Source organism: Lathyrus oleraceus, chromosome 4, assembly GCF_024323335.1.
Source record: "Lathyrus oleraceus cultivar Zhongwan6 chromosome 4, CAAS_Psat_ZW6_1.0, whole genome shotgun sequence".
NCBI classification, from domain to species: domain Eukaryota; kingdom Viridiplantae; phylum Streptophyta; class Magnoliopsida; order Fabales; family Fabaceae; genus Lathyrus; species Lathyrus oleraceus.
Window position 1 is genome coordinate 332,886,090 of NC_066582.1, and position 6,700 is coordinate 332,892,789.

Sequence of the window (6,700 nt, forward strand, 5' to 3'; positions counted from 1 at the left end):
AGTCCGCTTAGCCGACGCTATTCTTATAACATATACATTTTCCATTTATTTATCTATAATATATATATATATATATATATTTAAGGTTTAAGTATTTTATTTATTAATTAGAGTCCGCTTGGCGGACTCTATGGAATTTTCTATTTCTGACCAAAAATTGCGCGACAGCTTATTTCCCTCTTTCCTTTTCCCTCGTCATTTTTCACTCTCCCTCCATTTCATTTCACAAAATGAAAACCCTAATTCCATGCTAAATCGTGAATCCGTTTTTTCCCAATTTCGTGAACCGATTCGTGAATCCCTAATCCGTGAATCCATTGAAGAATCCCTAATTCAAAATCCCTCGTTAAAGGGTTTCTGAATCATCAAAGGTAATGCATATTCATCTCAAGTGATTTCCATGGAGTTTTGGTTTAATGAGTATGAGATAGTCATATGTTTTATGTTTTCTGAATGTAGGTTTTCCAGAACTATCGGCTTTGTGGATGCTGGAATCAACTTTTCTTTGCAAGTTTAGTATTGTTTCCAAATATGTTTAAAGTCTCCTTTAAGTCTGAAACTACAAAAATCAAATTATTTGCTAATTGGTTTTCTGAATGTAGGTTTTCAAGAATGCTCATCTTACTTAGTGGAGGCAGTAAGCAGTTGTTGAATGCAAGTTAATTTGGAACCGAAGCACTATATCATCCGGGATTTTGCAAAGACAACTCTTTCTCAAGGTTAGTCATCCCTATGTTAATTTGGAACCAGACTGAACTGTTAGTGTTTGCAATAGTTAGTGTTTGCATCAGTTAGTATTTCTCAAGGTTGAGAATTATTTATGAATTGATTTTGTGGTTATGAGGAGGCTATGGAATTTCCTAAGTTCTGCTTAATTATTTCTTATGGGGTCAAACTAAAAGAGCTGAAAAAGTTTGTGCTGGTTTAGATTTGTTTTTGTGGAACCAAGGTTTCTGGTATGTTGATGATATTGATGCATGTTTTCATCCTTCCTCTTATCTTGAATGTCCTTCATGTGGTTCTCTTGATGATGTTGCCTCCGAGTAATTTCCAGTTGTTGCATTGTGTATTGATGATGCGGCTGCTTGAGTGCTTTATAGATGAACTCATATCTGTAGTTTAGTTTCCCTTTTGTTGCTTGATGTATGTCCTCTAATGCTCTAGATTGTCCTGTTCTTGATGAGATATTTGTTGTTGAGCCTTCCTTGCTTCAGGCTGAAGGTGATGTTTTCATTGTGCCACCTGATTTGGCTGTTGTGCTTCTTGAATTATCTGCTGTGCCTGCATTCCATAACTGATTTCTGATGTGAGTTGCAGTGCCAGTATCAGCCATTTGTAACAATCTGTGTGTCTGCTATATATTTGTGACCTGATTATTAGTGCTTGTTTTCTAACTGTTGTTGATGTGTCTTAGTTAGTGCTTTGCTTGCTTCTAGTGACTGCAATTGAGAAGTGTTCCTTTGTTCTGTCTTGTGTTGTTGTCCTGTTGTGCATTCCACGAATTCGCGATATAGGGTTCGAAGAGGTTAGAATGGTGATTTATGTTAGAACGTTCGAAGAAGCCGCAAAGTTATGAGAGAGTGAGGTTATAGTCATTTTTCAATTCTGTTTGCAGGTGATTTGCTTGAGAAGTTTGTTGGGAAAAGTTGTTAGGTAACGGTTTAGAATTTGTTGTGAAATTCGGTTAGTTGATTTTGGTCATGAGAGAATGATGGTTCTGTTAGTTGGTTCCGTTAGTTGTGAAGAGTGAAGGTTCAGTTCTGTTATAGGTTGGGAAGAGGAGTTTTGAAGTTTGTTATTTTCGGAGCGGTTGTTGAAGAAACCTGGAAGTTAGAAGTTGGTTAGTGAGGTTCAGTTTCTATTAACAAAGTTAGTTATTAGTGAAAGTGGGATGCTTTCAAAACCGTGCGTCTCATTGACATTCATACGAAAATAACAATAAGTCAGTGTGGTTTACAAACCTGTGGAGAAACCAATAGGAACTAACTGAATTAATATTACTAATACCAAAATTCAATTACAGTGGTTTTAACGGAAATGTACAAGAAATCCAAGTGTATTCTAACTGACTTGCTAATTAACATGCCGCATCATACATTGACAAGCTTTTAACGACAATATAACCGGAATTTCAAGCATTTCACATAAGCAAATTAACAAATAAAAAAACTAACATAGACTAACAGGGAGAATAATTACTAATAATTTTTTAATAACAGGAAGTCACTAACCCAATCATTTCAATAACAGTTCCAAATTTCCACTTAACTGTTTCTTAGTGTCCTAACAGGAATTTTAACAAATTAACATCCTCACAGTCTTTTTTTACTAACTGAAATTAACCTGCATAACTACATTCACATAAAACAAGGAGGGAAAATTTTACAATTTGCATTTCAGTTACATTCCACTTAAATCTCAATTTCGATTCAACTAACTTTTGAATTTCTAAACTAACTGAATTTACAATGGAATTTAATTTCAAAACAGAATTTGAGTTAAACATTTCACTCACCAAATCCACCTCTAACAGATTTTATAACTTCTCATAACAGATCCTAACTAACTAATAACCTCTAACAGAAACAAAATTGCTGCACAGTTTCTGTTATGAACTTCTTAGCTAATTAAGTGTTAGGAAATTAATTAGTTGAATGTGTTATTACTTATTAGTAATGTCAGCTGTGAACTATTGTTGAAAGTCTAATAGTTTGCTTCTGTTAATGTTAATGTTGAGTTGTTATGACTTAAATGAAACCATGATATGCTTTTATTGTGGACTGCTATTAGCGAACTGTTTGGTGATTACTGAATTTCTGTTAGGATGGAGTTAAGTTTCTGTTAGATTTCTTACTTGAGTTAAGTCTGCTATCAGTTAGTATGTTGTGTTTTTCTCTTTTCGGTTTCCCTTGGATTGCGAATTGGTTATGTTGTAAATGAAATTCTAGCATCGGGATATAACCTTTCCCTTGGATTCGCATAGATTTTGTTTATATATAACCTGTTAAGAAAGTTGAGAATATTACTATCCATATGATTCTTAATAATTTAGTAGTTTTATTATTGTATTTTGTAGGCTAGTTCCTGCCAAAGAAGTTATTGGTGCCATTAATTATGCGATACGCAAACAATTTTATAAACCTATACATCATTGGTCTGCACTCGATCCTGATACGAAAGCTGATTGGTTTAAGTTGTTTGGAGTAAGTATTTATTGACTTTTGTCACTTAAGTTGATCAAATTATATTTAAAAAAGTAACTAATTGGTTATTAATATTAATTATGTGATTTTAATTATTTTTAGGAGAAGGTTTCGTGGGATCCTTTCGATCATGCATTTGTCTATAGCGCATTTGAAAAAAAAGGAAGAAAACGATTAAACGACATGTTGGGGAAGGCGAGGAGAAAAGGGACTCGACCTTCATGGATTGGTGATGATGCTTGGGTTGAACTTCAAACTTATTGGAAAAAGACCGAGTTTTTGGTTGTGTCTTCTCAAAACAAGACCAATCGAGCTTCCGCAAGAGGCGGAGCAGTCCACACCACAGGCCGTAAGGCTCATATTGATGTTGCACTTCAACTTGTAAGTAATAAAATCCTAACAAATTATTATTATTATGAAGATTCTTTATATCTTGACAGTTTTACTCGTATTCTGTATTGATTATTGGATTATTTGATTTTTGTAGTCACGTGAACTTCAAAGGGATCTGCGTCCCGATGAGTTATTTTTAAAAACACACAAGAGGAAAAATGGTGAATGGGTTGACAGTCGTGCTGCATCTACTTATGTAAGTTCTCGTAAATTTTACTGCATCAATATTTGCATCCATGCTTTCAGAAGCAGACTTATTCAAATTAAACTCTCCAAAAAGGATCTAGTTATCCATTTTTATAGTCTAATGTAAGTTAGATATAATAGCACAAGTCCTATGTTTAACTATCAGTTTGAAATTCCTGCAATCAGTTTGCTGTGCTGTTTGATATTTGTTTGAAATTCCTGCATCAATATTTGTTGTGCTGTTTGATATCAGTTTGAAATTCCTGCAATCAGTTTGAAATTCCTGCTTGTGTTATCTTGCTGTTAAATATTCCTTACTTTTTCAACCTACTGACAGTGACGTGCTAACAACTCAACATTACTCACTAATCCGACTCCTAACACTAACAGAAATCAAACATTCAATTAACCATGCTAACCACTAATTCGAACTATTTTTTTTACTTGCAGTCCAATTAAGGTTGGTATATAATTCTAATAGAGTTTCAAAACTGCTAACTCTATCCATGTAAACTAACTATAACTTTTGTGATAATTCGTTCTATTAATCAACAAGGAGCATAGTTAGTAATATTTTTTATTAGTTTTTTTGTTTGGTTGTTACACTGTGAGTGAAGTTAGGAAAGAGTTGTTAAAATGCAATTAATTATAACTTCTGTTAGATGACAGTTGGAATGTTAATTCGGTTAGAGTTAATTTGTTAGATGTTTGGACAAGTTGAATTCTGCTAGGGAATCGATTCCATTGAAAATGAAATTCTGTCACATATATTACCTTCTAGATGCATGAGTTTACTAAGTCGATTTTGATCAAATGGAAACTAGCTTAATTGGTTCAGTCACATGAAAATGCTAGCAATCTTGTGGTGCAAATTGATTTGATTCATGATTTATGAAAACCTACTGTTAATTGATTATGCATTATTGTCACACTTATTTGAATATTAAATAGGATGGTTATTACTGTTGGCATTTTATTGAATTACGAAGTTATTGAATCAATTAGGAAATGAATGTGATTGAACAAATTTGGTTAAGTTGTTGTTGCTGCAGTTTTTTATGAAATTGAAACGCAGGTTGAAAAATCAATTAGGAAACTAACTATTACTAACTATGTAACTCAAACAAACTTAGCATTATAAATAGTTAACTGATTCAACCTTTTAACAACATTTAACAAATTCTAACAATTCTTAACAGAGCACTAACTTCTAACCAACATATCATCTCTAAATTCTTAACAGAGCACTAACTTAGCATTATAATGTTGTGTTATGCAGAAGACTTTTAAAGAGAAGTTTGATGCAGAACTTCAGCCAACTGAAGAAGGGAATGGAGAGGTTGTTCAAGTGTTAGATGGAGAGCGTGTAAATCAGCTATGGACAGAGGCTGCTGGGGGCCGTAACCGTGGTCGGGTTTATGGCGCTGCAGATTTAGCTATTAATCTAAAACGTGGATCAAAAAGTTTTACCCAACAATCTCAAACTCCTCAACACTCTATGTTTGGGATGTCATTAGAAGCTGAAAAAGCAGCTAGAATTAGAGCTGAACAAATTGTCGAGGCTGCAACGACCCAATTACAAGAGGCTAACGAAGCAATGCGAGCTGCTACCGAGGCTGCAAAAGCTGCTACCGAGACTGCACAAAGGATGGAGAGGGAGATGAATGCTTGGAAGGAATTTATGATGAAGAAATTTGACACTTCAACTTTTGTATCACATTCTCATCATTATGATGACGATTTGGATGATCAATCATTAGATGAAGATTGATCTTGTACTTTTAGTAGAACGAATTAATCTCGGATGTGATTACTTTTTGTGTATGTTTTTTGAAAGTTAATGTGGGTAGAACTTTTGTAGTTACTTTCACGAATGTTTAAAATTGTTTCCAAATGTTTTACCATGAATATGATATTGTGGATTGAAAAAATTTGTTCGAGTGAGGTTGTCATGTTGCAACCCGTTATTGTCCTTTTTTGTTGACTTTAGAGTCGGTGTATGCAAGGCTAAATATTATTATAGACTTTTCTATGTTGACTTTGGGGTCGGTGACACGGACGCTATCTGTTGACTTTTTTTGTTGACTTTAGAGTCGGACCGGCCAACGCTAAACATAATATTGACTTTTCATGGTTTTGAAACAACATAGCGTCGGTTCAATTAGTGTCCGCTTTAGCCTCCGTCTCCCCGAGGCTACGTAGCCTCGGTGTATCTTTAGCCGACGTTACACAGTAGCTTCGCAACTTTTATTCAAGGCCCGACACCGACGCTAAACCGACGCTAACCACATATTAGTGTCTGTTTTTTCACCATTAGCGTCTGTAAATGGCCGACGCTAATAACAGTTTTTCTAGTAGTGCCCACTAGGTCTCTTCATCCCACTCTGTCTCTGGAAACCTTTTCCAGCTGCATACGGCTTCCCACGATCATTCTGATTCTTGCCTTTCCTATCAACCCTCTGCTGATAGCTCTCCGCTCTGGCCTTGGTATCCTGTTCAAAAATCCTGCAACAGTCAACCAAGTCAGAAAACACTCTAATCCGCTGATACCCAATAGCCTGCTTGATCTCGGGACGTAACCCGTTCTCAAACTTCACACATTTTGAAAATTCCCCAGTAGCCTCATCATAGGGAGTGTAATACTTCGACAGCTCTGTGAACTTAGCAGCATACTCAGTAACAGACCGGTTGCCCTGCTTCAATTCTAAGAACTCTATCTCTTTCTTTCCTCTGACATCCTCTGGAAAGTACTTCCTCAGGTATCTCTCTCTGAACACCGCCCAAGTGATCTCAGCACTCCCAGCAGCTTCCAACTCAGTGCGGGCAGCAACCCACCAATCATCTGCTTCCTCTGACAGCATATGCGTACCGAACCTGACCTTCTGGTTATCGGCACACTCAGTCACTCGGAAGATCCT

At 35.7% G+C, this 6,700-nt stretch overlaps 1 long non-coding RNA gene across 1 annotated transcript; it reads left to right on the forward strand.

Annotated features, from left to right (window-relative positions):
• Window positions 1-238: 238 nt before the first annotated feature.
• On the forward strand, window positions 239-2,023 carry LOC127135501 (uncharacterized). Its single transcript, XR_007808587.1, has 3 exons — window positions 239-371; window positions 460-511; window positions 603-2,023. It is a non-coding gene; the product is annotated as an uncharacterized LOC127135501 (long non-coding RNA).
• The last annotated feature ends 4,677 nt before the right edge of the window (window positions 2,024-6,700 follow it).